The 21,493-nt window shown below is 41.5% G+C and overlaps 1 long non-coding RNA gene across 1 annotated transcript in view; it reads right to left on the reverse strand.

The window, feature by feature from the left end:
- Positions 1-20,836, reverse strand: part of LOC117797353 — a 47,052-nt gene extending 26,216 nt beyond the window's left edge. Inside the window, exon 1 of the long non-coding RNA XR_004622280.1 lies at positions 20,741-20,836. This is a non-coding gene — a long non-coding RNA (uncharacterized LOC117797353). The remainder of the gene's footprint in view (positions 1-20,740) is intronic.
- Positions 20,837-21,493: the final 657 nt, after the last annotated feature.

Raw genomic sequence — 21,493 nt, forward strand, 5'->3', positions numbered from 1 at the left:
CTTCTAAGAGTTAAATAGTTTTAGCTCTTATATTTAGGTCTTTGATTTATTTTTTATATATGGTATGAGGGGGGGTCAAATTTCCTTCATTGTATGTGGATATCTACTTATTGGGATATGTTGTTGTTTTGGTGGTTTGGTGACTTTCCTGAACTAATTCTGTAAAGTCTATATTCTTTGTTGTGTGTAATCACTAAAGTATCTTTTATTTTTTAGCTTAAGGGTCAGCTAATGATTGGTCAAAGGCTTCCTTAACCTGATAGGACACTGCTTCATCCTAAATATTCTTAGCAAAAAAAGGGGCCTCATTTGTGTTGGGTTTGTGGCATCTAAACACCATTATTTTAGTCCTTGGGAGTGCTGTCAATAACTTTTATTAGGATGCATTTAGGGTTCTTCTGAGGGCATTTAGTTGTTTCCTGCATAGTATGGGGGAAAGCAAACGCTGCTATAAAGTAGGTGGCCTAAAGGTAGTTTCTTTGTCTACTTTTATTAGGGGGTGACCCTTTCACCCAACACACATCACACCTCTCCCCATTCAGGTTCTGGCAATCTAAACACTGATGTTGTCTCTTTCTACCTCTCACACACATACACACACACACACACACACACACACACACACACACCTCAAGCACTTTTTCCTCCTTGCCTGTGGGTTAAATGTTAGGAATGGAAAAACTTTCTTTCCCTTGTTCTTCATGACCAGAGAACCTGCACACACACGTGCACACACACACACACACACACACACACACCTCCTGGAATAAGGGGCTTCTCAAAAGTTGTTGATTTCATTTTAATCACTGCCATCTCTGCTCCAGGATGGTGTCGTATCTTGTAGGATTGCCGTTGTAGGGTCTTTCAGGCCAGGCCTTAGTGCTTTGGACTTAGGCTACTATTCAACTTTGCTAAAGGCCGAAATTTCTTGGCTTTTTTCACTCTCTTCACCTTTCTTGGAATTCTTGTACTAGAACGAGAGGATTTTTTTCTTGAACTTCCATGAAGCAGTCTTTTCATTCCCCTCTGCATCTTCTTCACCTGGAAGGGCAAACAGGGTGATTCCAGAAGGGCAATGGGTTGGAGGAAGAAGATGGGGGACTGAATGGATAGGCAGGATTCATGAGAAGGGGCAAAGGCTAATGAGGGGCTTTATGCCAGGCAGAGAAAGGGTGGGAGTCTTGGGGGAGGGGAATCAATGGGAAAGAAGAGGAGGAACTTGAGTGAGGTGGTCTCACCTTGTCACTACATATGGGTCTGGGTCGAGAGCGGTTCTTCCTCTTCTTTCTTTTTGAGCTTGAGGTTAATTGTTTTGTGCTTAGGGTTGGTTGTTCCATAACTGTGCCAGCTTTCTCTGGCTTCCTGGTAACTTTAATCATGTTGAAGCCTCCCAGTGGTCTTCTCCAGAGCTCCTGACTAGACTGTAAAACACCCCTTACCAGTACAATGAGGAGCCATGCCCTTTGGCTTTGTTCAGCGAGGCACTTGCCCCAGCCCTTAGGGGAAATGCGCAGGTGGGTGGGAGCTTAGACATCACAAAGCACCACTCCTGGCTCCTCCTTGGGGGGTGGGGGTGCTGGGTAAACCAGGATGCTCTGATTGGAGTGAGTGGGCATTTTCTCAACAACCCCTTCGAGAGCTTTCCTGAACTGGGCTGCCATCCTTTCTCATCATCTGTGCACTCAGACGGAGTTTCCTCCAAGCCCTGCCCTACAGCCACTCTCATTCCTTGTTTCATTCTGTTCTCTCCCATCTTTCAGCATTGCCTAATATTTTGGAAGTCTTACCTAAAATGCTTCCAAGATAGTGTGACTATATTTTTCTATGGAGATGCTCATCACCCCACTTCTTTTCAACAGTTTTCTCTTATGCACCTTGAAGACCATTCACTTCTTGGCTACTACCAGGAAACTTCCCCATCCCACCCATCTTTTTTTCCTAGTGCCTTTGTAGATCTCCTCAGTTTTCTACTCTTTAGTATGAAATTACCGCCTTTATCAGCAATCAAAACAGTGTGGTACTGGCCTAAAGATAGACCCACAGATCAATGAAATAAAAGTGAGAATTCAGAAATAAGCCCACATATCTAGAGATACATTTGTTTTTGAGAAAAGTGCCAAGAACATTCAATGGGAGACAATAGTTATTTCAACACATGGTGCTTTGACAACTGGATATCCACACACAAAAGAATGAATTTGGACCCCTACTTCACAACATATACTCACATTAACTCTAAATGGATCATAGACCTAAATGTAAGAGCCAAAACTATTAAGCTCTTAGAAGGCAATAATCTTCATGACCCTTGATTAGGCAGTAGTTTCTTAGGTATGACACCAAAGGCCCAGGCAACAGAAGAAAAATTTGATAAATTGACATCAGAATTAAAACCCTGTGACTCAACAGGCCTCATCATGAAAATGAAGAGGCACTGGGGCACCAGGGGGGCTCAGTCAGTTAAGCATCCAACTCTTGATTTAGACTCACATCATGATCTCAGGGATGTGAGATCAAGTCCTGTGTCAGGCTCCAGACTGAGTGTGGAGTCTGCTTGAGATTCTCTCTCTCTCCCTCTACCTCTGCCCTTCTCCCCCATATGTGTTCTCTCTCTCTCTCAAAAAGAAAAAGGAAAGAAAGAAAGAAAGAAGAAAGAAAGAAAGAAAGAAAGAAAGAAAGAAAGAAAGAAAGAAAGAAAGAGATGCACAGAACAGGAGAAAAATTTTGTACATCATATATCTGTAAGGGAAATTTATCCAGAATATGTAAAAGAACTCTTTCAACTCTACAATAAAAAGACAACCCAATTTAAAGAGGTCAAAAGACCTGAAAGTCACTTCTCCAAAGAAGATATACAAATGGTCCATAAGCATATAAAAAGATATTCAGCCTTATTAGCCATCAGAGAAATGCAAATCAAAACCAAAATAAGATATCACTTCACACCCACTAAGATAGAAAATATTAAAAAGTAATATAATAACATGTATTAGTGAGGTTGTAGAGAATTGGAACCCTCGTACCCTACCTGTGGGAGTGTAAAATGGTGCAGTGGTTGGAAAAACAGTCTGACAGTCCCCAAAAAGCTAAACATAGACTTACCACCTGACCCTGGAATTCCACTCCTAGGCATGTATCCATGAGAAATGAAAACTGCATCCACACAAAAACTTGTACAGAAATGTTCACAGCAGCATTATTCACAATAGTCAAAAGGTGGAAACAACTCAAATGCCCATCAGCTGGTGAATGGATAAAGAAATGTGGTCTATCCATACAGTGGAATATTATCGGGCCATGACATAAAGGGAATCCTAATACATGCTACAACGTGCATGAACCTTGAAAACATTATGCTAAGTAAAGAAACCAGTTGCAAAGCACCATATATTAAATGATTCCATTTATATGAAATATCCCCAATACGCAAATCTATAAGCACAAAAGCTATTAGTGGCTGCTTAAGGCTCATCAGGGAATAGGGAGATTGGAAGGTGATAACTATGGGATGTAGAGCTTCTTTTGGTCGTCATGAAAATATGCTACAGTTGATTGCTGTGAAGGCTGCGGGACTCTGTGAACACACTAAGGCAATGAGTGTACACTATAAATAGGTGAATTGTATGGTATATGAATTATATCTCAATAAAGCTATTTTAAAAAATGATGAATAAGAACCGCCCTCATGAAGGTAGTTTACTAGTTAGTGCTATATAATCAAAAAGTGCTTTGCAATCAGACCTGCTTCTGAGTCTTGACTACCCCACTCACAATCTGTGTGACCTTAGGTGAATCATTTCTCCTTTCTGACTCTGTTTCCTCATCTGTCAAACAGGGTTAATAGTACCTATGTTATAAGGTGGTTGTTAGGATTAAATCAAACAAATGGTGATTTTCAAACATGAAAATATGAAGACCCCAAGAATATATTTGTGGACTCTTGAGAATATATCCCATGGTCTCAAGACTGAGAAACACTGCCATTTCTATTCATCACAATCACCAAAACCAGTGCTGAAGCAGACAAGGTAACACAAGTCACTTATGTCGTGTCCCCAAGATCATCCAGAATTTACTTACTCATTAAATCCAAACAGAATATTTTATACTCACCATAGAAAACTCACTGACTTTAACCCCCTTGAGAATATCTCCATGGCAACTATAACCTTCACATTCTGCTGGAGGGAGTGTAAAGTGTTACAACTACTTTGGACAACTGGTTGGCAGTCAGTATACCTACAATGGAATATTACTTGGCCTTTCAAAGGAAGGAAATTCTGAACCATGCTACAACATGGATGAACCCTGAGGACATTGTGCTCAGTGAAATAAGCCAGGCACAAAAAGGTAAGTACTGTGTGATTCTACTTCTGGGATGTACTTACAGTAGTCAGAATCATAGAGACAGAAGGTAGAATGGTGGTTTCCAGGGGATGTGGGGAGGGTAGAAGGGGGAATTTGATGGGTGTAGGGTTTCAATTGTGCAAGATGAAACATTCTAGAAATGTGTTGTACAACACTATGATATTGCTAATACTAATGAACTATACACTTAAAAATGATTGATGGCAAATTTGATGTTTTGTGTTTTTTAACCACAATTTTAAAAAATTTAAAAAAATACTGTCAAACCTTAAAAAAAAAAAAAGACAAGAGAAAGGGTGTTTGTTTACTGTTGGGCCACCACAGCCAGAAGAGCTGGCTGCTGGGAAACCATGTGGTACTAACCCAGCGCCAAGGTCCATCATCTCCTCTGTTTATTTGCTCTGGCAGCAGGGTCCCGCTTCTCACCGCAAGTCCGACACAGCGGTCCTCCACCTTGGCTGCATTTTGGAATCACCTAAGATTTAAAAGTTTCTGCTGTCTAAGCCCCACCCTAGAGATTCTGACCACCTTTGGGGCAGGGCCTAATAATTAAAAAAAAAAAAAAGCCAAGTGATTCTAAAATACAGCCCAGAGCACTGATACTGAGATGTGGAGTTGGTGTGCAGGTCTCCTTGGGGACTTCGGATGGAGTTTCCAGGCCCGGTGCACTTTAAGGAACTTGAAATGAAGTAGCTGGTGGGGATGGAGAGGAGATGGAATCAGCCGAGCTTGGGGATGGTTGGCGTGGTTGCGAGGCACCATGGGTAACAACAGGAAGGGTGGCAGTGTGACTGCATCAGGTGGGATGCCTAGAGAGCAGGTGGTTTGCAGGGAAAGACCATGGGGTCAGTTTAGGAGACCTGTGGAGCCTGAGATACCTGTCAGGGCTCCGTGGAGAGATGGTGAGTAGGGAATTGGATCTTGCAGGCTGGAGCTTGGGGACAGGTCCGTGGCAGGGGTCGATTTGAGTATCACTAAAAGACATAGGGATTGATGCAATCACCCTGGAGAGGAAGTGCAGCAGGAAAGGGGAGTTTCAGAACCAGACTCGTGAAGACTCCAATAGTGGCTTGGGAAACTGAAAAGAGAAGTGATTTAGCAGCAATGTCCGCAAGAGCCAAACTTTGGAAGGAGCCGAGATGCCCTTCAACAGATGAGTGGATAAAGAAGATGTGGTCCATATATACAATGGAATATTACTCAGCCATCAGAAAGGATGAATACCCAACATTTGCATCAACGTGGATGGAACTGGAGGGGATTATGCTAAGTGAAGTAAGTCAAGCAGAGAAAGACAATTATCATATGGTTTCACTCGTATGTGGAACATAAGCAATAGCACAGAGGATCATAGGGGAAGGGAGGGAAATCTGAAGGGGGAGAAATCAGAGAGGGAGATGAACCATGAGAAACTATGGACCCCGGGAAACGAACTGAGAGTTTCAGAGAGGAGGGGGTAAAAGGGTGATGGGTATTAAGAAGGGCACGTGTGGTGATGAGCACTGGGTGTTATATGTAACTAATGAACCATTGAACACTGCATCAAAAACTAATGATGTACTATACAGTGGCTGACTGAACATAATAATAATAAATAAATAAATACATAAAAATGTTTAAAAATAAAATGGTAAAAAGTAATAATGGGTAATATTTATTAGCAATTCTTTTGTGCTGAGCCCTGTTCCAAAGGCTTTACCGTTTTAACTCAACACACAATTCTACGGTCATTGGAAATGAAGCTTCTAACTGCATTTTGATTTTGGGCAGCTGAGAGCTTTCAAGCCCCATCCCTCCTCTTTTCCCTTTTGCCCCATAGCTGCGCCAGCCAGGTGCTCTGTCCCTAGGCACCTCTGGGAATTTCCAACCACGAACGGCCCCGCGTCCATGCACGAACCCCCACCCCAGCTCCAACCCTCATAACAGCAAGCACCCAAAGCTGCTGTTCCCCGCAAAAGGGAACCTGAGCCCTTCTCCTTGGGGAATCCTTGTGCGGGTTATCATGTGAGTAATCAACTGCTCTAACAAAGTACAGAAATGCAGTGGTGTAAGCAACAGAAATGGCTGTTCTCGCAGTTGGAGTCTCGATTCCGGAGTCAGTTTCACTTGTCTGAAATTGTCTGATGTTAAGGTGTCAGCAGGACCACCTTGCCTCTCGAGCCTCCAGGGAGCAATCTGTTCTTAGCCCCTTTCCATCTCTAGTGGTTGCTGGCATTCCTGGGCTGGTGGACACATCTCTCCAACCCTCAAAACTAGCACCTTCACGTCCCTCTCTGGTCCATCTTCCTGTCACCTTCTCTCTGTCCCTCTTATAAGGATACACGGGACTGCACTGAGAGCCCACCCAGATAATCCAGGATAATGTCCTCATCTCAAGATCTTTCACTTCCCATGTCTCCAAAGACCTTTTCTTCCAATAAGGCAACACAGGTTCCAGGGGGTAGGGAGCACCTGATGTCTCGAGGAGCTGTTTTTTCGGCCTACCACAACACACGTGGGCGCCTATGTGTCATTTGTCCCAACATCCAAAAACTCTTGCGTGAGAGGGGACTCCTCAGTATCCAGCAAGGGATGGTAGGCACCCGAAAAACCAGAAATATTATTCCCAACTCACAGATGACAAGCCTGAGGGAACACTAGGGGCTGGGAAAGTGGGGCAAGATGTGTTTGGTTAGGTTTTCTTTCTGTGGGACCCCTCCTGCATTACCTGAAAAATCTCGTAGGTCCTTAACAGAAAACAGGCAATTATTGAAAAGGCTATCTGCAGGGCAATGCGCTGGCCTGGACGTGTCAGAGGAAAAGAAAAAAAAAAAAGTTGAGACCCAAAGGAGGCCACGGCTTCCTAGGTATAGAACGAGCCGATTGTACTGTTGAGAGGAGTGAATACCCTGAATGCACGCGCTCTGGAGCTGGCGAGTGGCTCCGAAGGCTGTAGGATTTCAGCTCTATTTACATGGAATTAAAACTACGGCTGTGTTGCATCATCCCACATCTGGCAAGCGGCAGATATTCAATTTGCATCAGTAGTGACCTTGACCGTAGTTACTCTAACCTACTCTTTTCCATAATTATCAGGCTTACTTTGACGTTTTGTTCTTCCCAGTTCTTTATCGGGTCCTCCTGCCCTTTCCCCTGACAGTTTATCTAGCACATATGATATATGATCAGCTGCATCCTTCAACATTCCTCGGTGAGGTCGGATTCCATTCAGTTTTCCCACTGACGTGAGGAGGTCTGGGTTCAAGTCCCGACTCTACCACTAGCTGGGGGTGTGCCGGCCGTGGAGCAAATCCCTTCTACGTGGGTTTCGGATTTCGCATCTGAAAAGCAAGGGAGGTGTATGGCCCTGTTCAAAAGCACACAGTTCCTTATGGTGGCTGGAGCCCCCGGACCCTCCCCAGAGAGAACTGAGCTCAAAGGAAACTCTTAAACCACAGCAGCGCTGCCCCCGCCGGAAGCTGGGGCCTCTGCAACGGCTCAAGCTGGCCCTGAATCTCCTACGTGGCATTAGGCAAAGAAAGGCAATCATTCTTCTCCAGAATGACTGTAACACATTTCGTTCTTGGCAATTACTGTAGGTGGGAACGAGAAAATTCTTTCATGATGAACAAAAGCTTTTGTGTCTTTTCCAAGCAGTGGAAAACAGCCTAGACGGACATACCGAACCACCCTGATGGAAGACTGTGGAATGTCTAATTTGAAAACCAGGCACGTGGCAATACAGCGAAGGCCTCTGCCTCCTTTCTCCTCCATCTCTTTTCCTCTCCCTCGCTGGCGCCGCTGCGCCAGATGTAAACGACCTCTCCTCTGGAAACGCTAAAACTTCACCACAATCATTTCGTATTGCTTTTAAGCAAGTACCAAATTAATTAGCAAAACAGCGCAGCCAAATAAGCCGCTTAATGTGCTCCCGGGGCAGAGAGCCTTTAAAGAGTCTCTTTATTCCATACAGGCTGAGCCATCTCCCTCTACCATAGGACGCTGGGGAGAGCACGGGCTTTGAGCCTGATAAAGTCAGGCTGGGATCCCAGCGCTCGGATTTCCCAACTGTAAGACTTCGGGCGAGTTGTCTGTTAACCTTTCTGGGCCTCCACTTCCTCATCTATAAAATTAGCCTCGTCATGGCTCCTCACTATAGTAAGTGGTTTACACGGATTCTATCCCTGGAGCCTCACGGTAGCTTCTGAGGTTGGGGTCTTCTGCTTTTGTTGTGAGGATTATGTGAGATAACTCGGGGAGACACCCGGCGGGTTGCTAAGGAAAGTGGTGGCCGGCGATTACTGTGTGCAGCTTTGTGCTAGGTACCGTGGAGGAGATCCAGAGCTGTTTGATCATCAAGCATACACCGAGCACGTACCATGTATTTCTTTTAAAAAGGGGAGCAGGAATGGTCAAAGAAGGTGCATGACTCAGTTTCCCCATCTTGACTGGTTCTCTTCTGTTTGGAAGGATTTAAGGTAGGTTGAATTAAATTCCCTTCCCAGCCAGATGAGCCTCCAGGAGTCACAGGGTTCTCTCCTCTATTTCCTTGCTGTCTCCTATAGTCTCCTGAGCTCAAGGCTACAAACTGGGACATAATTTCTGGGGTGATGGGGTGGGGTCACCAGCATTGCTAACAAGGCTGGATACAGACCACACCGAAGGCAGAAAAGATTTAGAACATTCAAGCGGTCTCTGCAAGAGAGGGCAGGGGCTTATACGCCCCTCCTGCAAACCCTTCACAGAGTGGCCACCCCCCAAGTTGGCCTGGGTCCACTGACTACCTCCCCATTTCCCCCTCTGTCACACATGCTCCTTGCAGAGCTTGCCAAACTCCCCCTCTTTGATCTTCTTGACATTCTTCAGGTTATTCCCTAGGTCTGGTGGAAGACTTATGTGCCCATTGAAATTCAACTCATCTTACAAGTTTGAATGGTCCCTCTGGGGACGGTATCAGGACTGAAAGTTGAGGTGCCTTTCTCTGGCATATAGTGAAAATAGCAGCTCTTGAAAATGGTGAGAGCTGATTAGAGCTGTTTAAACCCTCTTAAAGCCATCACAAATGTAAGGTTAATTTTTTAAACAAAAATGAGAGTGATATTTATGTAGTATGCATAAGCCAATTATGAACATAAATCAATTAATAAAAAGTTAGTACTACACACCAGATGTCAGCTTATTGCCAGATGCCAATATTTATAACCGCATCTATCTATATCACAAACATACCCTGCTGCACAGATTAACATATAAACACTTTTGAATTATACGATTACATGTGATTTATAGATTTATATATGACAAAACTCAATTAGCCAAGGGAAAAGCTAGAAAGATGGTTGCAGCCCTCAGTAGCCTAAACGATAAAGGAAGAGCAAAAACTAGAATATGGTACCTAAGCAGCAGTGAATTTAAAGTCAGAAATGTGCTATGTAAAGACCTCACACTCAGGTTTGAGTTTACCATGACTGAAAGAAAACTCTCGTTCTAAACTATAAGCAATAAAGTAAAATAAAATAAAGTTTTATCCACTTAATTTGACTGAGCCACTCTAGTGGGTTGACTAGTGCCCCCCCCATTCATGTCCACCTGGAACCTCGGACAGTGATCTTACTGGGAATTAGAGTCTTTGCATTTGTAATTAGTTAACGATCTCAAGATGGAATCATTCTGGATTTAGGGTGAGTCCTAAACCCAATGCCTGGTGTCCTTATGAGAAGAGGAAAGGACATGGAGAGACACACAGGAGAAGGCTATGTGAAGACGGGGGCAGAGTATGGGGAGATGCAGCTACAAGTCAAGAAACACCAAGGGTTGCTGACAAGCACGAGAAGGCAGGAGAGAGGCCAGAAGGAACCAGCCTTGCCCATGGCTTCATTTCAGACCTCTGGCCTTCTGGATTGCCAAAGAATACATTTCTATTGTTTCAGGCACCCAGTTTGGGATTACTTGAGACAGCAGCCACAGGAAACTAATACAGCCACCTTAACTCTGATATCCAAACCTGACAAAGCACCAAAACCAAGAACTAATAAACCTATCTAATTTGTGAATACAGAAGCATAGATTCTCAATAAAATATTAGCAAAGCAATTCCTGAAGATAATACATACTAGTTTACTAAGACTGGGCAGGTTTTCTTGTAGGCATACATAGGTGTTTGATTATCAGAAAAACCTATGACTAGTATTCACCACATCAGAATTAAAGCTATATGACCATCTCGATAGGTGTCAGAAAGGCAACTTTTAAAATCCATATACATGAGTGCCTAATAACTTTTCTTTTTTCTTTTAAAGGTTTTATTTTTAAGTAATCTACTCACCCCATGTGGGGCTCAAACTCATGACCAGGACATCAAGAGTCGGCACGCTCCACCAACTGAGTCAGCCAGGAACTCCCCTAATAACTATTCTTAATAAAGTATGATTATAAAGATATTTCTTTAGCAGGCCATATAATATACATCTGAAAGCATATGTGTGTGTAACTGTGTATATACATGTATATTTCCTAGCTCTAGCCATTGAGAGGACCTAGAGGCAATGAGCACACCTAGTGCCCAGATCTTGATTTCTAAATACCATTCTCTTTGGAGAAATGGACTGGGGCAGCAAATGTACAAGACAAGCCTGGAGCATCTTGTAGTAGCAGAAACAGAAAATGCTCAAAGAATGAAAGGATGGGAACATGCCAGTGGGATTCAGGAGGCAACCTGAAAGAGCGCTCAATGGCTAAAGTCGAAATGACTTGAGCAACAAAATAAAGTTGTATTGGAGTATAACCCCAAGGATAAAATAAATATCCATGAGTCCGCACTGAGATGAATACATAATGAATAAATAAATTAGAAGGAAAGGAAAGCTCTTTCAAGTCATAACTAGAACGAATGATGGACACAGAAAATTACCATTTGGCAAACACCACAGTAATAATTACGTCAAGAAAAATCATCAGCAGATGCTAAAATTAGTGGATAAAAGTATGATGAGAAACAGGATATTTACATAGTCTCAAAATATATTACCATAAGATATTTTTAATTACTGAGGGAAAAATAGTAACCCCACAGTGAAGATGCCTGGCAAACAATGATGATCAATGTTACTGTCACTGGGATTGCGACATAACATCAGGCACCTCTCGACACGATGCCCTAAGAAGGGCGCAACACCACTTCTGTGGTGTTCTTGCCAAAAAATGCAAAATCTGAATTTCACCAAGGAAACCTCAGATGACAAAATTGAGCAATATCCTACAAAATAATTGGCCAGTTCTTTTCAAAATTATCAGAATCCATAAAAATAAAGCCTAAGGAACTGCCCCAATTCATAAAATACAAAGGAAACAGGACAACTACAAGCCACGTCTGCTCCAGATTGGATGCTGGAGGGAAAAAAAAAGATGTTAGTGGAACAATTGATGAAATTGTTTTTATCAATTTGGTTTTTATCAATCTGTAGACCTTGGTTTTAATAATATTATATCATGTTAATTTTCTGGTTTTGATACTTGTACTATGATTATATAGATGTTAATGTTTAAGGAAGCTGGATGAAGGCTATATGAGAATTCTTTGGACTAGTTGGCAAATTTTTGCAAATCTGGAATCATTTCAAAATCAAGCATTAAATTAAGAAGGAAATTTAAAGAAACAAAAGCTTTTTAAATTATAGTGTATCTCATACAGTAGAATTTTATGCAAATATTAAACTTAGGGTTCTCTTAAAGTAATAGGGTGCCAACGAGGAAATACTCGCACTATTTTAAATGGAGATATATATGAAAATTTTCTGTTTCGTATGATCCCAATTTTTGTATAATTATCCATACCTGTATGCATAACAGAGCAGAAAAATAAAGGAAATAAGTCATCACATTTTCCTTCCACTTCGGAATGCAAGAGATGAACTCTAAGAACTATGCAGATAATTCATTTAGGTGGTTATAAAGTGAACATACAGGATTTATGGTATTCTGTATGCCAGCAATAACAAGTTAGAAAATACATCGTTAAAAGAAAATCCCATTCACAATAAAACCTTTAGAATACTGGGAAGAAACTTCCACTTTAGTAAAAAGGATGTGAAATCCAAATGAGTAAGGAGAGCTGGTAGAATTAGTTAAATAGGAGGGAAAAAAAAGAGTGAATCAGTATATTGCACTATATGTTATTGGGGGTAGCAGAGAATGCCACCCCCAATTATGCCACTTGGCCTAAGGGTTCTTTTGAGCTAATTATTTTAAGAAACTGCAGACACAGGAGGGACTCTGAAAATAGAGAAGTCACCCTTTTGTAAAGGAAATTTACATTAGAAAGGTGGCCTGTACCTAGAAGAGAGCTTTTCCAAGAGATCCCTTTTTCATCTGAGAGACTTATTTGCACGACAGGGCAAATTTTGTTTACGAAGCATTTTCCCTTCTCACCTTCCTGTGAGTTGCCTCTACCCCATCCCTTTGAAGCTGCAGACCCCTAGCCTCTTCTATGGCTCAGGATGGTATATTAATCTCAATAGTCTGGCCACCTTTTGGGTCTCATATCTTTGTGGGGTTCCCATACATGCATGCATGTAATTAAAATTATTTATTTCCTTCTATGAATCTGTCTTTTAGTATAAGGGGTTGTCAGCCAAGAAATTAGAAGGATGGGGGGAAAATTGTTTTTCTTCCTCTACACCATTATAAATACCTTATGACTGTGACTTAAACAGTTAAATGTGAAATGTTTAACCGTTGGGGTAAAATAAGCAGAGCATCATTAAGGCGAATACTTAATCTCAGGGGAAGGAATAATTCTTTAAGCATAAGTAGGTAGACGCTGTAAAGAAAAAGACTCTGAGTTTTGACTACATAAATGTTTTAAATGTATTTATTTCAACATGACCATAAATAAGAATAAAAGAGAAATGACAAATTTGAGGGGCAAATGTGACAGACAAGGGTCAATACCCTTAATATGTAAAGAACTCTTACAAATAAGCGGTAAAAAAGACCCCAACAGAGGGGGAAAAATTGGCGAGAGACATGGACAGAAAAATTATAAATGGCAAAAGAAAGAGAGGGAGAGAGAGAGAAGAAGAGAGAGAGGGAGAGGAAGGGGGGGGAGAGAGAGAAAGGGAAGGAAGAATGGAGGGAAAGAATGTATGACTTCACTAGTAAGCAAGGAAATGCAAACAAAATATATTTTCATCTACGAAATTGGCAAAAAGTAAAAAGAATTATGTGAGGTTGGTGAGGATGCAGAGGAAAGTACACTCCCATAATGTATTGTGAATGATGATATAAATTAGTACAACTTTTCTGAAGTGCACTTTGGCAATATAACAGGGGCCTTAGGGGCGCCTGGGTGGCACAGCGGTTAAGCATCTGCCTTCGGCTCAGGGCGTGATCCCGGTGTTATGGGATTGAGCCCCACATCAGGCTCCTCCGCTAGGAGCCTGCTTTTCCTCTCCCACTCCCCCTGCTTGTGTTCCCTCTCTCTCTGGCTGTCTCTATCTCTGTCTAATAAACAAAACAAAACAAAACAAAACAAAACAGGGGCCTTAAAGAAATTCATTCACTTTGATCTAGAACATCCAATTATTCAATGGATATATCAGAACTGTTCCCAAGAAAGTATGCATAATGCACAGTGGTATTTATAGGAGCAAAATATTGAAAACAGTATAAATAGGCAACACTAAGGACATGGTAAAGAAATCTCGGTCCACTTACCTATAAGAAAATACCACGCAGCCATCAAAAATTATCGAACAAAAATGTGAGAATGATAAGAAAAATCCTCATGAAATACGATATATTGTTAAGTAAAATACAATATAGGGTAAAGTGAGAAAAAGCATGCTACAAAATAGTACTAAAATGTAATCTCAATGTAAATATATATATGTTTAAAACATATAAACACCTCCACCATTTGGCTTATTTCAAATGTAACAAGAAAGTCTGTTTTGAATATATTGGGAAACTTCTAAAAGCAAAAAATTCTAAAACACAGTTGGAATTGAAATGCTGTGATATTTTAATAGAAGAAAATTCAATTATATGATTTGAAGTCATATATGCATGTATATATATATAATTCATTTATTCAATACATATTTATCAGGCACCGATTATGTGGCGAGCACTCTAGGGGACACAACTGTGAACAAGAACACAAACCTGTGCTCCTGGCATTTATGTTCTGGTGCAGCAATTGTATTCAACATCTAAATATACAAATAAATATATAACTATGGATTGCAATAAGCGCCTTGAAGAAATATTACAAGTTACTGCTACCACAGGGAAAGGAGGGTAAGCCTGGTGTGCAGAGCATACCAAAAGAAATACAAGTCGTTTTCTGTAATGCTGAAGTGATTCTTATTTAAATGGAATCATTAGCAATTATTTGTGACTTTTTCCTTCTTACCACTTTTGCTATATTTTCCTAAATTTCAGTGATGAACATGTATTACTTTTATAATCAAAAAATAGTAAAATACTTCACAATACACTTAACCAAGGAGGTGAAAGTCCTGTACACTAAAAACTATAAGACACTGATGACAAAAATTAAAACAGACACAAAGAGATGGAAAGGTATTTCCTGTTCATTGATTAGAAGAATTAATATTGTTACAATGGCCATGCAACCCAAAGCCATCTACAGATTCAGTGTAATCCCTATCAAGGTCCCAATGACATCTTTTATAGAAATAGGAAAAAACAATCCTAAAATTTATTTGGAACTACAGAAGACTCCACATAGCCAAAACAATTCTGAGCAAGAACAAAGCTGGAGGCATCACACTTCCTGATTTCATAATGTATTACACTACAGTAATCAAAACAGTATGATACTGGCATAAAAACAGACACATAAACCAATGGAACAGAATAGAGAGCCCAGAAATAAACCCATCAATACAGTCAACTGATGTTCCACGGGGTGCCAAGAGTACGCAATGGGGAACAGATAGTGTCTTTGATAAATGGTGTTGGGAAAGCTGAATATCCATGTGCAAAAGAGTGAAAGTAGACCCTTATCTTATACCACACACAGAAGTAAACTGAAAATGGTTTAAAGACTTAAAACATAAGACCTGAAACTGTAAAACTCCTAGAAGAGAACTGAGGGCAAGAGCTTCTTGACATTGGTTTCAGCACTGATTTCTTGGATATGATAACCAAAAGCACAGGCAACAAAAGCAAAACTAAACAAGTTGGGAGCACTTCAAACTAAAAAGCTTCTGCACGCACGGGAAACGATCAACAAAATTAAAAAACATTTTCAACCTACAGAATGGGAGAAAATGTTTGTAATCCATATATTTGATAAAGAGTTAATACCCAAAATATATAAGGAGCCCTTAAAACTCAATAGCAAAAAAACAAATAATTAAAAACTGGGCAAAGGACTTAAATAGACATTTCTCCAGAGGAGACATACAGGTGATCAGGGGGTACATGCAAAGGTGCTCAATGTCACTGATCACAGAGAAATGCAAATCAAAATCACAGTGAGATGTGTCACTTCAGACCCGTTATGATGGCTATTATTAAAAAAATAAAAGATAACAAGTCTTTTTGAGGATGTGGAAAAAAGGGAACCATTGTATACTGATGGTAGGAATGTAAGTTGGCACAGCCACTCTGGAAAACAGTATGGAGGTTCCTCAGTAAGTTGAATAGAACTACCCTATGATCCAGCTATTCCACTTCTAGGTATCTAACCAAAGGAACTGAAATCAGAATCTCAAAGAGATATCTGCACTCCCATGTTCATTGCAGCATTATTCTCAATAGCCAAAGTATGGAAACAACCTAAATGTTCATCATTGGATGAATGGACGGGTAAAGAAAACGTGGTTGTCTTCATCAACTGGGGCTGCTCTGACAAAGTACCACAGGCAGGGGCTTAAACAACAATTTATTTCTCACAGTTCTGGGGGCTGGAAGTCTGAGATCAGGGTGCCAGCACAGCTGAATTCTGGTGAGGGCCCTCTTCCAGGTCACAGACAGTGAACTCCTATTCTCACATGTCAGAAAGAGAGCAAGAGAACTTCTGGGGTCCCTTTTATAATGGCATAGACCCCATTCATGAGGGCTCTGCCCTCATGACCTGATTAGCTCCCCAAGGTCTCACCTTCTGATACCATCACTTTAGGAGTTAAGGTTTCAAAATATGAATTTTTGGTGGGGACACAGACTTTCAGTCCATAACAGTGATATATACATGCGGTGGAATATTATGCAGCCCTTAAAAAGAAGAAAATCCCACCATTTGTAATAACATGGATGAACCTGGAGGACATTATGCTAAATGAAAGAAGCCAGGCACAAAAGGACAAATACTATATGATACCACTTGTAATGAGGAATCTAAAATAGTCAAACTCATCGGACTTTGGGTAGATGGCAGTTGCCAGGGGCTGGGAGGAGGGGAAACAGGGAGTTTATTAGTCAACGGGTATAAAGTTTCAGTTCTGCAAGATGAATAGGTCCTAGAGATCTGCTGTCAGGGCCTGTAGTTAACAATACTGGATTGCATACTTAAAAATTTGCAAAGAGGATAGATCATACGTTAAGTGTTCATATCATAAGAAATAATAAAGAGGAGAGTGGAAAACTTTTGGAGGTAATGGATGTGTTCATGGCGTGGGCTGTGGTGATGGTTTCACTGGTGTATACTTGTCTCCAAACTCATCAAGCTTTTTACATTAAACGTGTACAGCTTTTTTTGTATGTCAACTAGACCTCAATCAAGTGGTTTTTTTAAAGAAGTAAACAGTAAGTGTAAAAGAAAAACATACCAAAAACAGAATAAAATAGTTTAAATATTACTCCTTAGGTTGCCAGTCCTTCAAAAGTCATACTGTCTAACAAAGGCAAGCTGACTTGTCTAAGAAGGGTCCCTGTAAATGCCTCATCCCTGTGTCCTGATGAACACAGAGCCTTGTCCAAACCACCTCTCAAGTCATCTTTTAAACTTTGTCATGACATCCATACTCCTACCGTCAGCTTACCACAAATACAAAAAGAAAGTCTACTTTGAATATACTGGAAACATACTAAGAGCAAAAATTTTAACATACTTGAAATTGAAATGCTGTGATACTAACAAAAGAAAGAGAAAATTCAATTGCAGTTGACCCTTGCACAACACAGGTTTGAACTTGAACTACGCCACTCACTTGTATGTGGATTTTTTTTTATAAGTACACTACTGCAAATGTATTTTCTCTTCCCTATGATTTTCTTAATAACACTTTCCTTTCTCCAGCTTGCTTTATTGTAAGATTATAATATATAATACATGTAACACAAAATATGTGTTAATCGATCATTTATGTTATTGGTAAGACTTCCAGTCAACAGTAGAGTATTAGTAGTTAAGCTTGCAGGAGTCACAAGTTATACACAGATTTTTAACTGTGCAAGAGCAGGGGTGCTGTTGGCACCTCTTACCCTTACATTGTTCAAGGGTCAGCTGTATATGATTCAAAATCATCTTTGGAGTAAACCTCAATTATACAAAAAAGATACTGGGATGATTTGTGTATAGCAGTATCCTCTGGCATTTATAGGATATAGATGCGGAAGAGAAATCCGATAGTGAATAGAAGAGAGGCTGGTTCAGACAACGTGTGATTCTAGAGAACAATTAATGACATTAGAACAACAACAAGAACAAAGCAATGGGGATATATTGTAGCCCACTCAAGGCAAAGGTATGTTTTAGGACCATTTATTGTAATCTCAAATTGAGCAATGCTCACTGAGCAAAGGGCCAGAAATCAGAAGGCTTTCAATCAACTACTGTAAGATGCTTCCGTGGTTAACTAGAGCTAGTTCCAAATATTTCCCCGTTCCTCCTTCTGGGCACACACGTGGTAGGATTGAAATTCCTCAACCCATTTGGAGAATTTAACTTGTATCTTCCCATTTGCGTTGGCCAAGTTTTTGCCTGAGCCAATGAAATGTGCAAGGAAGTGAGGCGGGGCTGGCGCCATTGTGGTCATCGAAGCCTGTGTCGGGATGGCGGCTCCAGCCGTGTGAGTGATCATAATGAGCGGAATTTCTGTGAGCTGTCAGGCATGTAGCATGGACAATAAATATGTTTGTCTGGTAAGCCACTGAGATTTGAGGGTTATTTGTAACTATATCAAAACCTAACCCAGGCTGACCCATACTGTTATTAATCCAGACCATCAGCTGTCCTGGATCAAATTTATCTAAACCTTTATTTCTAGTAATAGAAAGTTTAGTTGCTGGTATCCAGCTGGAAAAAAAAACCCGCCACCACCACAACAACACCACCACCACCAAAGATACTGGTCTTTCACAGGACAGTGAGAGAGAACAGCTCTTAAACAGCTATTGCACAGGCTTTGGGGTCTGAAAACAATAACAACGGTGTGTTCAACTTCTGCCTACTACGAGATCTGTGCCCTGGGCCAGTCACTGACCTCGCTGAGAACCAATTCTTTTTTAAAAAATTTATTTATTTATTTGAGAGAGAGAGAGAGAAAGCGAGCATGCGCACTTAAGTGGGGGCAGAGGCAGAGTGGGAGAATCTCCAGCAGACTCCCGGCTAAGCACAGAGCCCAACGCGGGGCCCCATCTCATGACCCTGAGATCATGACCTGAGCCGATACCGAGAGTCGGGTGGAGGCTTTACCGACTGAACCACCCAGGCGCCCCAGAGCACCAACTCTTTTTAATCTGTAAATCACACAGTAACTATTTCTCAGGGTTATTGTAAGGAGAAAATAAGACAATGGATGTGAAGCTCTTGGCACAGTGGCCAGAAGACAGCAAGTGTTCAGTAAATGACCAGCAACATCATTGTCATTATTATTACTTCTCAGTATGTATTTACGATCTTCCTTTTGAAATACCATAAGGCCAATAACTTGTTAACCTTCTGGCTCCCCACATATCAGAAACAAGCATTATTTTGCATGCAAATATGCCATATTTATTGATTCCTCTGTCTCCGCTCAATGGAAGAAAGTACTGTTGGTAGAAATAAAATATCGGCCTCAACTTGTACATATACCCAAGATCTTGTAAGTCATTACAATGTGTTTTTGAGAGTTGCCACTTCACTGCTCTATAAAAAGCTTCCTGGAAAAAGTATTAACAGATGGCCTCTTACTCTCTGAGACTGTTAGTAGCACACCAGATGGCAACCCAAATGAGAAGATTCAACTTAAATTCTCCAAACTGAAGGAAATGTGACACTAGCTTTTTAATAGGTGTGCAGCATTAGAGGTAGCAAAGAAATGATCAGTTAAGATAAAAACTCATTTTCTCCCCTTATTTCAATGTGGAATACAGTCTCCATTGTCTCGCCAGCTTGCCAGATAGTTCATATAAAATGCTGGAAATGGTTTGCCCAACACAAACAGAAATTTTATTTGAAATGACTGACAGATTTATGAGGTGTAAGGCCAGTCTAAAGAATGAAAATACAAGGCAGCGCCCCAGGGACGAACGCTCTGTACCACGGACACTCCTTTCTCTCCAGGACCAGTCATTAGTTTGCAACATTTTGCTCTTATTGTTAGAAATATTAGGCCTCAGCTCAACTGTCAAACTTTTGACAGGGAGGTAATAAGTATTCCAAGAAGCTTATCATCTTTCCAGATGTCCAGGCATCACTACTATCCAAATTCTCCCAGGCGTCTTTGCATTCCAAAACAATCCTGTCCCACGAAGGTTCAGGAAAAGCCAAGAGAGTCTTCATACTGGCTTAGGGAGGTGTCCTTCTACTAGCTTAGCTTACATGAATCAATGAGGATGTCTTTACATATCAGAGAATCCCCAAATATCACTGTTTCAAGAGGCCATGGACCCCAACCCTAAAGTTGGTGCTTAGCGATGCCATTCTGAAGGCCACTGTGGGTCTTCAAATATGGAAGCCAGTGGGGCACGTTATACAGATGGGTTTTCAGCAGAGTACCTGGAAATACGGTCTGTAGCATGAACACAAAAATCTGCCTCAGATTTCCAGGAGCTCCTTCCAGTTTTCTTGTGAACTCTTAGGCCTGCTGGAGGCAGTGAAACCCCAGGATTGGATCCACCCCCTGCTCTCATGGACCCTCCATGCCTGTGAGCTATAAGCTACGACTATGGGTACCCTACAATTGGAAGAGACCCACATGGCTCCTGGGCTCCAGGGAAAAGGAACAACATAAAGAAAGAGTGTGTCCATCAAGGGGACTGACCAGCATAGGAAACCAAGTTGAAAGAAGTACAAGTTGTCACATATACTCAGCACTATCTAAGGGAGAGAAACCCTGAATCAAGGGTCATTAAAGAGACGATCTTTCCTGAGAGAGAGAGACAGATCACTGAGCTCCCTCAGTGCTGCAGTAAAAAAGCCTACCCCCAGGCCACCTACCTCTCCGAGCAATATTTGGCTCCATGATTCCGCTTCCCAGGTCTGTGGATACAGAGAAGGAGACATAAAAGCATTGTGGCTGCAGGCCAGTTATAAACCCTTTCATTTTCGCTTTGTACGTCACTGTCTGGTGTTTCTGCTACAATGAGCGTATGCTCATTTCTGATATCCTGACACAGTGCAAGACTGACAACCAGACTGTAGACCTGGAGTTCTTCACCTGGGGGCCATGATGTTTTAGAACAGGTCTTTAGGAGTTCAATGAACTCCATGGAACCATATGTATAAATGTGTGTATATAAGCATGTGAGGATATGATGTAAACCGTAAGTTCTTGCAGATTCCCAAAGTGGTCCTTGACACAAAAACGGTTAAAAACCACTTCGTTAGCTCCCTCCTTGGTGAACACGCAGAGGTGCTGGGAGAGTGGCTTGCCTGGGAGCTCCGTCCCGCCCCACCCCTGTAATACCGTGCCCTGCGCCTCTCTTCCGTCTGCCTTCTCTTGAGGTGTATCCTTTATAATAAACCAGTAATGAGTGCTTTCAAAACACTTCTCTAGGATGCGGGGACCCAACCAAAAAGTCGCTCTTGAGAAACCCTGCCCACCACTAACCATCCCCCTTAAATGGCACCCGGGTACCTAGAGGGCACCATCGTATCCCCCTAAGTTACAGCAACCCACAGCAGATCGTCAGAAAAGCTTTCGCCACCTCTCTCAGTGAGAATCCACACAACTGTCCTCAAAGTAAAATA

Source organism: Ailuropoda melanoleuca, chromosome X, assembly GCF_002007445.2.
Source record: "Ailuropoda melanoleuca isolate Jingjing chromosome X, ASM200744v2, whole genome shotgun sequence".
Lineage (NCBI taxonomy): Eukaryota > Metazoa > Chordata > Mammalia > Carnivora > Ursidae > Ailuropoda > Ailuropoda melanoleuca.